Raw genomic sequence first — 14,417 nt, forward strand, 5'->3', positions numbered from 1 at the left:
CAATACAAACAAACAATTGATGTATACATTTTAAATACAATGCAATACAATGTAATAGGTCTACTATACAATTAAAGCCTTTGTATGAGGTCGATACAAGGATAAATTGACACAGGCACTTGTCTCAGAAAAAAAAATCCTATATACCTAAAATATTAAGGTATATAGGAAATTTTTTTTCTGAGACAAGTGCCTGTGTAAATTGACCTGAAATATTTCGAATTATAGTTAACCCGTACCATTATTAACTCGTACCAACGTTAACTCGTACCACTAAAAAAAACTCGTACCAATGCAAACTCGTACACACACAATCAAAGGAATGTATTTATTTAATCACACAATCAAAGGAATATAAGGGAGCTACCATTTGATTTTTATGAGGGGGGGGGGGGGGGCTAGGATAAAATTTGAAAAAAAATATGCAGGACAGGAGTTTTGAGTAAAAAAAAAGGCAGGATGAGACGCTTGCAAAAAAAGAAGTCAGGACGACAATTTAGGTAAAAAAAAGTCAGGATAAACAACAAAAAAAAAGGCAGGACCGAACAGAGTGAAAAATAAAAAGGCAGGACAGAGATTACAGCTAAAAAAAAATGCAGGACAAAATTTTTCATCCTAGCCCTCCCATAAAAATCAAATGGTACATGTAGCTCCCTAATATTAATTATCAGGGTAATTAAGAAAATAACGTAACTAGTATATATTTGTTTAGGGGCCAGTTGAAGGACGCCTCTGGGTGCGGGAATTTCTCGCTACATTGAAGACCTCAGTGTTGGTGACCTTCTGCTGTTGTTTTTTTCTATGGTCGGGTTGTTGTCTCTTTGGCACATTCCCCATTTCCATTCTCAATTTTATTTTGTCTAAGTTGTCATTAAAATCCAGTATAAAATTCCAGTAATTCAACTTTTTTTCATTAAGTTTACAAAGAAAAAACACCATAAAACATTCGTATTTTTGAAAATATTTGTAATGGTACGACTTCCCAGTGGTACGACTTTTCGTTGGTACGAGTTAACTATTTTGGTACGAGTTTGGTACGAGTTTCCTTTGGTACGAGTTTCCGTTGGTACGAGTTAACGAGTATGAATATGATATTTATAAAATTCCAACAAAATCAAATGACTATTTTGATACAAATGTGATCGGAAATTAATAATATAATATAACAATTATAGCCTATTTATGAGGTCAATACAAGATATATCGACCCAAAGAAGTATATATCGACCTCGGACTTCGTCGTCAGTCAATATTTCAACCACGATAAGGAAATATATGTTACAGGGGATTTGTCAAATCAGGGATTTCACTGGACTAATCAGTGATTTTGTAAAATCACTAACAGTTTCAATGGTTTTGTAAAATTCCTGAAATTGTTATGGATTTTTCAAAATCACTGAAAATAGGCTAGGGATTTCGTAAAATCCCTGATTACAATTAATTATAACTTGCTATTAGAAATGTGGTTTTCTTAATATAAACAGAGACTAATGATCACTAATGATTTTTAAATATATTTGTTTAATAGACACAATGAGCTAGAACTAGTTTATACATGTAATGATAATGACTAAAAGGCATATAAACGGATATTTAGGCCACTGTGAATTTACTTGTAAGGCAAGTTGGGTGACATCTACTGTTACATAATTGTCCTGCTTTTCGATGCTTATCTGTATCAAATCACTCTGTCCTCGGAAAATTGAACTCTTTGCTTATTATAGACTTAACGACAATATCTTTACTGTAGCAGCTCGACGTTTTTTAGTTGACATTCCTCTCAAAGTTCCTTGTAAATTTCTAAAGCTTTGTTTGAAAAATTTGCACACTTTCCATTTTGCCCCTACCACCATAACCTAGCTATTGATATGTGAACTTCTGAAATTTGCTGTACATGTCTTTAAAAGACATACATACTATTTTTATTTACATCTTCGTCTGATAAATACCCGTTTTGAACGATTTTTTCAAATTTCAACATTGAAGAACTTCATACCTACATTAAACAAAATATTTACTTTACTTGGATTAACAGAGTTGAGAAAGTTTAGAAGATTATTCAAAGTTATATTACTTTGTGATAGAATACATGTATCTGATATATGACCAAAGTAAGCAAAACTTTTTTTTTAATTTTTGCTTGGTTAGAACCTATTCAGAAGTATGCAAGTATATAACAAAGTATTCGTCTTTTTTTTTATTATTATTTTGCGAATATAAATGTTATTTTGTTGCAAATAAATATTACAACACGTATATTTGTTTTTTTATATATCAATTTTCATGCAGCAATAAGATGCTCTTGCTCTGATATGCATGTAATATTTACCACTTGATCACATACCCTAACCAATCAATTTCTTATATCTTACATATGCGTTTTTCTTCTCTATTGACAGCAATTAACCTAATGTTCCGTTTTTATATTTGATTTTAAAAAATTGATACAATTGGTCTTATTGTTTACAGTAATTACAGAAAAACTGTAATAAACAGTAACTTTGTTCAGACAAGGTAGTGATAAGAGCTTGCTTTGTCTCTTTTCTGTGGCATCATTGACAACATGTTCTAAAATTTCATCAAATTGCCCCCGGTTCCATATGTTGCATTTTAATTTTTCCATCGTTTATTTGAAGTAATTTTTTGTTTATGTTTGCTCTTGATTAAAGACATCTGTGCCTGAGCCATTGTTCTACAGTATGTCAGTTGTATAGTGCATGAAAACTGCTCGCTAAGGATTAAAATAAAGGCTAGATTAGCCTCAAACTTATTGAGTTTTATTGTTAAAGGCTTTTTTTCACAGAAATTCTTTTATGAATATGAATGAATTTATTTTACATATTCCCTGAATTTAATCAATGAATCTGTAAAAAGATCTTAATTATTTCAGGGATTTTGTAAAATTACTAGTCAAAATCAGGGATTTTATAAAATCACTAATCGAGTTCAGTGATTTTACAAATTCCCTGAAATTTCAGTGATTTTACAAAATCCCTGATTTCACAAATTCCCTGTAACATATACACAAGAAAATATCATGAATTCAAAACGGGACTGAATCCTTTCATCAAGTGGTCCTCATTCTAAACTTGAAGACTTAAACAATTTGAATGACGTACGTAGATAATATAGATATCTTCATTAGGCAAGGGACTGTCAAATCAAACCAAAAAAAATATCACCGAAGCTGGCATTCTAAAGATGCTCTGTTTTGTTAACTATCAACACTCATGTGTAACAATAAGTGAATATGTTTATCACCATACAGTTGTATATCCTATGGAGACCAACCTCAGTCCTCTTACTGGCGATGTTCCCCTTATCCGTTTGAGGGAAACACAAAAAAGTATCCGAAAAAATGGAAAAACATAAAACTAGTAAATACAATTATATAAATATGTAGTATTAATAATAATAATAAAAAACACACCACACACACAAATTTCCACTAAAACTAAATTTATAATACTGCATATCGCCCTTTTTAGGAAAGTTAAAATTATATACTTTGTTTTATTACCGATTAACTACTTTTATATACAGCAATTCATGTGTCGTGTTCAGTTTTGTAAGATAACAAGTTACAACCTAATATATTATGAAAACAAAATAGCTCATCCGTTGGGGTTACTATTAACTAAAACATTTCAACACATGAAATTCATTAAAGTCCTACATAATTATGATACCCTGGTAGTTACCTTAACCTCAACTTTAATTGACATTTATGACGTTCAAGGCAGTTTTTTTTCCATTTTGACATACTAAACGTGACTCGTCCTATATGTCTTTAAAATGTTTTTTGTTCGTTAAATGTATTTAATATTTTTCTCTCTACACTGTTGAACAAGAAACATACTGTTTTAAGTTTTAAGGTTATTTGCACTTTTGAATGCAACACTGACTAGTGTACTATTCATATTGGGATTAATTTAATGGCTGATCTAAGTAGAAGTAATAGGATGAACACGAACTTCATGTACGATCATTATATTTAGTTTGTAGAAAAAACGCTTCATAAAATAATAAAGAAGCTACGATTTTTTCGTTAGAGTTAATGTCAACTTTCATTCCCTTTTGCAGATATCAAGGCAACGCATACATTACGCAAAACAATCGTTCTAAAATATAGTTTATTCATATCAAAATAGATCTAAATCATCTTCATTTTAATATTTCGACTCGTAAATTCTACAAGCTTTCATTGAAACACTTACAACTGCATTTTCCATTATAAAATATCATAGGTGGACTATAAATTCTACATTTTTTGAAAATGACCCATATAATATACCCAATTTTATTTTTTGGTTTGATTTTATTTTGGTTATCAGGATAAAACTAAACTACACTATAACAATGATGGGTTTGACAATGTATAATACCATTGTGTATGCACGTGTTGCAAGTATTTAGATTTATAACGCATTGTACCATCGAGACGTAAGTTACTTTGATATTAACATGCTCAAATAGTTATCAAAAGTACCAGGATTATAATTTTATACGCCAGACGCGCGTTTCGTCTACATAAGACTCATCAGTGACGCTCAGATCAAAATAGTTAAAAAGCCAAACAAATACAAAGTTGAAGAGCATTGAGGACCCAAAATTCCAAAAAAGTTTTGCCAAATACGGCTAAGGTAATCTACTCCTGGGGTAAGAAAATCCTTAGTTTTTCGAAAAATTCAAAGTTTTATATACCATATCGTTTAGTACCCTTGTGAGTACCGCAGTGCGTAAACGCTCATATTTTCGTCATAGAACCCCCTTTCTAATGTCTAATCAATTTTCCTCCTCTTCATCCTTGGTGACTTTGTTGAACACCCCTAATTGTTCTGGTGTTATCTTACTATGTATGCTCGCTTTTGGGTGTTTGAATGAATAACATGTATGATTCTTTCTTCCCTACTGTGAATTCCCTTTTTGTACGGTGGTATACCTTAACCTTTGGCACCGTGCTACGGTGTTAATATATCACAACTCGTTCTCTTTGCTTGTGTCTGTTATAACGTTTTTAATTTCAATGAATGTTAAAACTACGGCACATTCGTTATGTGCCTGTCCTCAGTTAGGAGTCAGTTATTCAGAGTGTTGTCGTTTGTTGCTGTATAACATATTTGTTTAATAGACACAATGAGCTAGAACTAGTTTATACATGTAATGATAATGACTAAAAGGCATATAAACGGATATTTAGGCCACTGTGAATTTGCTTATAAGGCAAGTTTGGGCGACATCTACTGTTACATAATTGTCCTGCTTTTCGATGCATATCTGTATCAAATCACTCTGTCCTCGGAAAATTGGACTCTTTGCTTATTATAGACTTGACGACACTATCTTTACTGTAGCAGCTCGACGTTTTTTAGTTGGCATTCCTCTCAAAGTTCCTTGTAAATTTCCAAAGCTTTGTTTGAAAAACTTATTGTTTACAGTAATTACAGAAAAAGAGCTTGTTTTGTCTCCTTTCTGTGGCATCATTGACAACATGTTCTAAAATTTCATAAAATTGCCCCCGGTTCCATATGTTGCATTTTAATTTTTCCCTCATTTATTTGAAGTAATTTTTTGTTTATGTTTGCTCTTGATTAAAGAAAACTGTGCCTGAGCCATTGTTCTACAGTATGTCAGTTGTATAGTGCATGCAAACTGCTCGCTAAGGATTAAAATAAAGGCTAGATTAACCTCAAACTTATTGAGTTTTATTGTTAAGGGCTTTTTTCACAGAAATTCTTTTATGAATATGAATGAATTTATTTTACATATTCCCTGAATTTAATCAATGAATCTGTAAAAAGATCTTAATTATTTCAGGGATTTTGTTAAATCACTAGTCAAAATCAGGGATTTTATAAAATCACTAATCGAGTTCAGTGATTTTACAAATTCCCTGAAATTTCAGTGATTTGACAAAATCCCTGATTTTACAAATTCCCTGTAACATATACACGAGAAAATATCATGAATTCAAAACGGGACTGTATCCTTTCATCAAGTGGTCCTCATTCTAAACTTGAAGACTTGAACGATTTAAATGACGTACGTAGATAATATAGATATCTTCATTAGGCAAGGGACTGTCAAATCAAACCAAACAAATATCACCGAAGCTGGCATTCTAAAGATGCTCTGTTTTGTTAACTACCAACACTCATGTGTAACAATAAGTGAATATGTTTATCACCATACAGTTGTATATCCTATGGAGACCAACCTCAGTCCTCTTACTGGCGATGTTCACCTTATCCGTTTGAGGGAAACACAAAAAAAAAGTATCCAAAAAAATGGAAAAACATAAAACTAGTAAATACAATTATATAAATATGTAGTATTAATAATAATAAAAAAAAACACACACACACAAAATGTCCCCTAAAAACTAAATTTATAATACTGCATATCGCCCTTTTTAGGAAAGTTAAAATTATATACTTTGTTATATTACCGATTAACTACTTTTATATACAGCAATTCATGCGTCGTGTTCAGTTATATTATGAAAACAAAATAGCTCATCCGTTGGGGTTACTATTAACTTAAACATTTCAACACATGAAATTCATTAAAGTCCTACATTATTATGATACCCTGGTAGTTACCTTAACCTCAACTTTAATTGACATTTATGACGTTCAATGCAGTTTTTTTTTCCATTTTGACATACTAAACGTGACTCGACCTATATGTCTTTAAAATGTTTTTGTTCGTTAAATGTATTAAATATTTTTCTCTCTACACTGTTGAACAAGAAACATACTGTTTTAAGTCTTAAGGTTATTTGCACTTTTGAATGCAACACTGACTAGTGTAATATTCATATTGGGATTAATTTAATGGCTGATCTAAGTAGAAGTTATAGGATGAACACGAACTTCATGTACGATCATTATATTTAGTTTGTAGAAAAAACGCTTCATAAAATAATAAAGAAGCTACGATTTTTCGTTAGAGTTAATGTCAACTTTCATTCTCTTTTGTATATATCAAGGCAACGCATACATTACGCAAAAAATCGTTTTAAAATATAGTTTATTCATATATCAAAATAGATCTAAATCGTCTTCATATTAATATTTCAACTCGTAAATTCTACAAGCTTTCATTGAAACACTTACAATTACATTTTCCATTATAAAATATCATAGGTGGACTATAAATTCTACATTTTTTGAAAATGACCCATATAATATACCCAATTTTATTTTTTGGTTTGATTTTATTTTGGTTATCAGGATAAAACTACACTATAACAATGATGAGTTTGACAATGTATAATACCATTATGCATGCACATGTTGCAAGTATTTAGATTTGCAACGCATTGTACCATCGAGACGTAAGTTACTTTGATATTAACATGCTCAAAGAAGTACCATATCGTTTAGTACCCTTGTGAGTACCGCAGTGCGTAAACGCTCATATTTTCGTCTTAGAACCCCCTTTCTAATGTCTAATCAATTTTCCTCCTCTTCATCCTTGGTGACTTTGTTGAACACCCCTAATTGTTCTGGTGTTATCTTACTATGTATGCTCGCTTTTGGGTGTTTGAATGAATAACATGTATGATTCTTTCTTCCCTACTGTGAATTCCCTTTTTGTACGGTGGTATACCTTAACCTTTGGCACCGTGCTACGGTGTTAATATATCACAACTCGTTCTCTTTGCTTGTGTCTGTTATAACGTTTTTAATTTCAATGAATGTAATCTATATATTACTTGTAAATTAATAAGTTAGGGATTTCGATACCACAATTTACTTATAAACTCTAATAATTTTTTTGTGTTTGTTCGGTGTACATAAATTTCTACTTATTTCAATCTGATGAGTTAAGCCTTTTCCAACTGATTTTTATAGTTTGTTGTTTTATTGTACTGAATCACCGCTATTCAATGTTAGGGGAGGGTTGGTGTCTTCAAACTAGTTTAAACTACGGCACATTCGTTATGTGCCTGTCCTCAGTTAGGAGTCAGTTATTCAGAGTGTTGTCGTTTGTTGCTGTATAACATATTTGTTTAATAGACACAATGAGCTAGAACTAGTTTATACATGTAATGATAATGACTAAAAGGCATATAAACGGATATTTAGGCCACTGTGAATTTGCTTATAAGGCAAGTTTGGGTGACATCTACTGTTACATAATTGTCCTGCTTTTCGATGCATATCTGTATCAAATCACTCTGTCCTCGGAAAATTGAACTCTTTGCTTATTATAGACTTAACGACAATATCTTTACTGTAGCAGCTCGACGTTTTTTAGTTGGCATTCCTCTCAAAGTTCCTTGTAAATTTCCAAAGCTTTGTTTGAAAAATTTGCACACTTTTCATTTTGCCCCTACCACCATAACCTAGCTATTGATATGTGAATTTTCTGAAATTTGTTGTACATGTCTTTAAGACATACATACTATTTTTATTTACATCTTCGTCTGATAAATATACCGCTTTTAACGATTTTTTCAAATTTCAACATTGAAGAACTTCATACCTACATTAAACAAAATATTTACTTTACTTGGATTAACAGAGTTGAGAAAGTTTAGAAGATTATTCAAAGTTATATTACTTTGTGATAGAATACTTGTATCTGATATATGACCAAAGTAAGCAAAACTTTTTTTTTAATTTTTGCTTGGTTAGAACCTATTCAGAAGTATGCAAGTATATAACAAAGTATTCGTCTTTTTTTATTATTATTTTCCGAATATAAATGTTATTTTGTTGCAAATAAATATTACAACACGTATTTGTTTTTTTATCAATCAATTTTCATGCAGCAATAAGATGCTCTTGCTCTGATATGCATGTAATATTTACCACTTGAACACATACCCTAACCAATCAATTTCTTATATCTTACATATGCGTTTTTCTTCTCTATTGACAGCAATTAACCTAATGTTCCGTTTTTATATTTGATTTTAAAAAATTGATACAATTGGTCTTATTGTTTACAGTAATTACAGAAAAACTGTAAGAAACAGTAACTTTGTTCAGACAAGGTAGTGATAAGAGCTTGCTTTGTCTCTTTTCTGTGGCATCATTGACAACATGTTCTAAAATTTCATCAAATTGCCCCCGGTTTCATATGTTGCATTTTAATTTTTCCATCGTTTATTTGAAGTAATTTTTTGTTTATGTTTGCTCTTGATTTAAGACATCTGTGCCTGAGCCATTGTTCTACAGTATGTCAGTTGTATAGTGCATGAAAACTGCTCGCTAAGGATTAAAATAAAGGCTAGATTAGCCTCAAACTTATTGAGTTTTATTGTTAAAGGCTTTTTTCACAGAAATTCTTTTATGAATATGAATGAATTTATTTTACATATTCCCTGAATTTAATCAATGAATCTGTAAAAAGATCTTAATTATTTCAGGGATTTTGTAAAATTACTAGTCAAAATCAGGGATTTTATAAAATCACTAATCGAGTGCAGTGATTTTACAAATTCCCTGAAATTTCAGTGATTTTACAAAATCCCTGATTTCACAAATTCCCTGTAACATATACACAAGAAAATATCATGAATTCAAAACGGGACTGTATCCTTTCATCAAGTGGTCCTCATTCTAAACTTGAAGACTTAAACAATTTGAATGACGTACGTAGATAATATAGATATCTTCATTAGGCAAGGGACTGTCAAATCAAACCAAAAAAGTATCACCGAAGCTGGCATTCTAAAGATGCTCTGTTTTGTTAACTATCAACACTCATGTGTAACAATAAGTGAATATGTTTATCACCATACAGTTGTATATCCTATGGAGACCAACCTCAGTCCTCTTACTGGCGATGTTCCCCTTATCCGTTTGAGGGAAACACAAAAAAGTATCCGAAAAAATGGAAAAACATAAAACTAGTAAATACAATTATATAAATATGTAGTATTAATAATAATAATAAAAAACACACCACACACACAAATTTCCACTAAAACTAAATTTATAATACTGCATATCGCCCTTTTTAGGAAAGTTAAAATTATATACTTTGTTTTATTACCGATTAACTACTTTTATATACAGCAATTCATGTGTCGTGTTCAGTTTTGTAAGATAACAAGTTACAACCTAATATATTATGAAAACAAAATAGCTCATCCGTTGGGGTTACTATTAACTAAAACATTTCAACACATGAAATTCATTAAAGTCCTACATAATTATGATACCCTGGTAGTTACCTTAACCTCAACTTTAATTGACATTTATGACGTTCAAGGCAGTTTTTTTTCCATTTTGACATACTAAACGTGACTCGTCCTATATGTCTTTAAAATGTTTTTTGTTCGTTAAATGTATTTAATATTTTTCTCTCTACACTGTTGAACAAGAAACATACTGTTTTAAGTTTTAAGGTTATTTGCACTTTTGAATGCAACACTGTCTAGTGTACTATACATATTGGGATTAATTTAATGGCTGATCTAAGTAGATGTAATAGGATGAACACGAACTTCATGTACGATCATTATATTTAGTTTGTAGAAAAAACGCTTCATAAAATAATAAAGAAGCTACGATTTTTTCGTTAGAGTTAATGTCAACTTTCATTCCCTTTTGCAGATATCAAGGCAACGCATACATTACGCAAAACAATCGTTCTAAAATATAGTTTATTCATATCAAAATAGATCTAAATCATCTTCATTTTAATATTTCGACTCGTAAATTCTACAAGCTTTCATTGAAACACTTACAACTGCATTTTCCATTATAAAATATCATAGGTGGACTATAAATTCTACATTTTTTGAAAATGACCCATATAATATACCCAATTTTATTTTTTGGTTTGATTTTATTTTGGTTATCAGGATAAAACTAAACTACACTATAACAATGATGAGTTTGACAATGTATAATACCATTGTGTATGCACGTGTTGCAAGTATTTAGATTTATAACGCATTGTACCATCGAGACGTAAGTTACTTTGATATTAACATGCTCAAAGAAGTACCATATCGTTTAGTACCCTTGTGAGTACCGCAGTGCGTAAACGCTCATATTTTCGTCATAGAACCCCCTTTCTAATGGCTAATCAATTTTCCTCCTCTTCATCCTTGGTGACTTTGTTGAACACCCCTAATTGTTCTGGTGTTATCTTACTATGTATGCTCGCTTTTGGGTGTTTGAATGAATAACATGTATGATTCTTTCTTCCCTACTGTGAATTTCCTTTTTGTACGGTGGTATACCTTATAACCTTTGGCACCGTGCTACGGTGTTAATATATCACAACTCGTTCTCTTTGCTTGTGTCTGTTATAACGTTTTTAATTTCAATGAATGTAATCTATATATTACTTGTAAATTAATAAGCTAGGGATTTCGATAACACGAATTACTTATAAATTTTTTTGTGTTTGTTCGGTGTACATATATTTCTACTTATTTCAATCTGATGAGTTAAGCCTTTTCCAACTGATTTTTATAGTTTGTTGTTTTATTGTACTGAATCACCGCTATTCAATGTTAGGGGAGGGTTGGTGTCTTCAAACTAGTTTAAACTACGGCACAGTCGTTATGTGCCTGTCCTCAGTTAGGAGTCAGTTATTCAGAGGGTTGTCGTTTGTTGCTGTATAACATATTTGTTGATCATTTATTATTTTGTACATAAATTAAGCCGTTAGTTTTCTCTTTTGTAGTGTTTCACATTTGTCATTTCGGGGCCTTTTCTAGCTGAAATTAGGGAATGGGCTGTGCTCATTTTTGAAGGCCGTACGGTAACATATAGTTGTTAATTTCTGTGTCATTTTATCTGTTGCGGAGAGTTGTCTCATTGGCAGTAATACCTAAATGACATGTGTACAAGCAATATCATAAATCATAAATCAGATTTAAAATACTTCACTGATGAAACGATAAGGTTGTTCATTTTGTCTTTTACAACGATACCACACCATTGGAACACAAATCTATTGTAGGATCTCATTATATATGACGACTACATGACTTAACCTCCGAACTGCATTTGTGCAAGTAACAATTAGTATATATCATCCAGCGGCCAGCCATGTTATATCATAACCCTTTATATTGTTAAAAAAATATGTTAGTCAAAAGGCTAAAAGGGAGTTTAGGAATACCACATAACCTGACAGAAATCGTACATTGCATTAAAAGACCAATATAGAACACTTATGAACCCACTGTCAAACTCATTATTATTTGTAGAAATGGTGTGGTTTATGGTTTGCTGTTCACAGGCTCCGAAATAACGAATGCAATCCGGCTGAAAAAGTCTTTTTTGGGTACAAATTAATTACTTCCAGGGAACTAAAATCAAAGAGCATATAAATATTTATGTTGAAAGTATAACAGAAACTTAAATATGTACATGTCTATATAAGTTTTATGCAATCTTTGTTAATTAATTGTAACAATGTTTCACGATTTCCAACCTTTTACATGTATTGTACCTTAAAAGTAGTTTTGACTGTAAAGTTTCAAACTTAAAAATTATTCATATTCAACATAGCAATTAGGTGAGCTGCATTAATTCATAGCCTTTACATAAACGAGCAATCACAAACACTCCCACATTTAGCCAAAAAGACGTTATACAAAAAAAAACTAGGTGTATTGTATGCTCATTCCTTGAGCCTGAGCCTTACTAAAACTGTTCCTGTGATTATTAAGATAAGATTTAATACAGTCACGGCCGAATTTGTGGGCTTTGATAAGCCAAAAATAGTTGTTAATTAAATACATACAAGATCTTGATATATCTAGCTTTTCACAATAAGTTTTTTTCAAATACTTTTACTTGATTCAATGCAACTCAAATATGTTTTTTACAAAATGCTTATATTTTCATAGTTATTAACTAAAATGCGATGGTCATGAGGAATTACTTATATATTAGATTTACTGATTTTCGGGCGGTTTTCTAAATATATATGATAGTTTAAATCCAAATCCTTTACTTGATTACTGGTAAAGCATCAAGTTTCAGTTTGCACTGACTTGACAAAAGACACTGACTTGTATTATCTGTTCAATTTCATTTATTCTTGATAGAATGAGTATTTTTCCTTCGAAAACAACAACAAAATGAAAAGAAAAGTTTCATGCGTCGGAAGCGTTTTTCTGGATTTATCTTTACCATGAATGATCAAAGTCGAAAACTTGAGAGCCAAGGATGTATAAATATATATACGCTGAAGAACTTAATGACTAATGAACATCAAATGATAGCTAAATACATCTAAGGCAACGTTGACTGAGTTATTTGAAATCTAATTTCATAATAAATATAAATTTATAAACGGACAATTTTAGAAAGGTTTTTTTTATAAATCACGCTAGAACCGAGAACCGACTACTGAACTGATGAATAAGCTCATCAAAGATACCAGGACTAAATTTTATCTATACGCCAGACGCGCGTTTCGTCTACAAAAGACTCATCAGTGACGCTTGAATCCAAAAAAGTTATTAAAAAAGGGCCAAATAAAGTACGAAGTTGAAGAGCATTGAGATCCAAAATTCTTAAAAGTGTTGCCAAATACAGCTAAGGTAATCTATGCCTGAGGTAGGAAAGCCTTAGTGTTTCAAAAATTCAAAAAAATCAAAATTTTGTAAACAGTTAATTTATAAATATAACAATATCAATGATAATTCATGTCAGCACAAAAAGTTCTGACTACTGGGCTGGTGATACCCTCGTGGAAATAAATCTCCACCAGCAGTGGCATCGACCCAGTGGTTGTAAATAAGCTCATCAAAGATACCAGGACTTAATTTTATCTATACGCCAGAAACGTTCGTGTATTAAACCAGTGCTAAAAACTGAAAACAACACTTTACAAATCTCAAGCATCTATCTTGTGATGACTATGATGATCTTTATTGTCCATTGTATACCACCCTTACTTCATATAAACATGCAAGTTTAGTTTAAAACTATCTAATCGATCGTTTTTGGTGTACTAACGAATAGGTTTCTGTTTGTCTCAATCATATTAACTATGTATTCTAGGAACATGGACATGTTATTACACAGTATTTTTTTTACACAACGAAAGTCTTCAATATATCATTACTGGAATATTATAATACGTTATGGTAGGGTTTTTTTTATGTGTGAAACATTGAAAGGGGACTTTCCGATTTGAATTTATCTTGGAGCTCGGTATTTTTGTTATTTGACTTTTTTATCAGGCATTTTAGTCGACTGGTTTCTCAGTCATCAATGTACTATCCCGTTTTATATATAAGGATACGGAAATAGCACAACTTTTCATCGGAGATCAAATGACGCGAATGTGAACAACTATACGGCTTTTAACAATTAGCAAAACCAATACCATACAGTTTGCGAATGCATCTACATTACGTTTTCTATTTCAAATCATATCATTATTATTATTTACTTCATTTGTAGCCCGAAGTACACCGCTTT

Source organism: Mytilus edulis, chromosome 8, assembly GCF_963676685.1.
Source record: "Mytilus edulis chromosome 8, xbMytEdul2.2, whole genome shotgun sequence".
NCBI classification, from domain to species: Eukaryota; Metazoa; Mollusca; class Bivalvia; order Mytilida; family Mytilidae; genus Mytilus; species Mytilus edulis.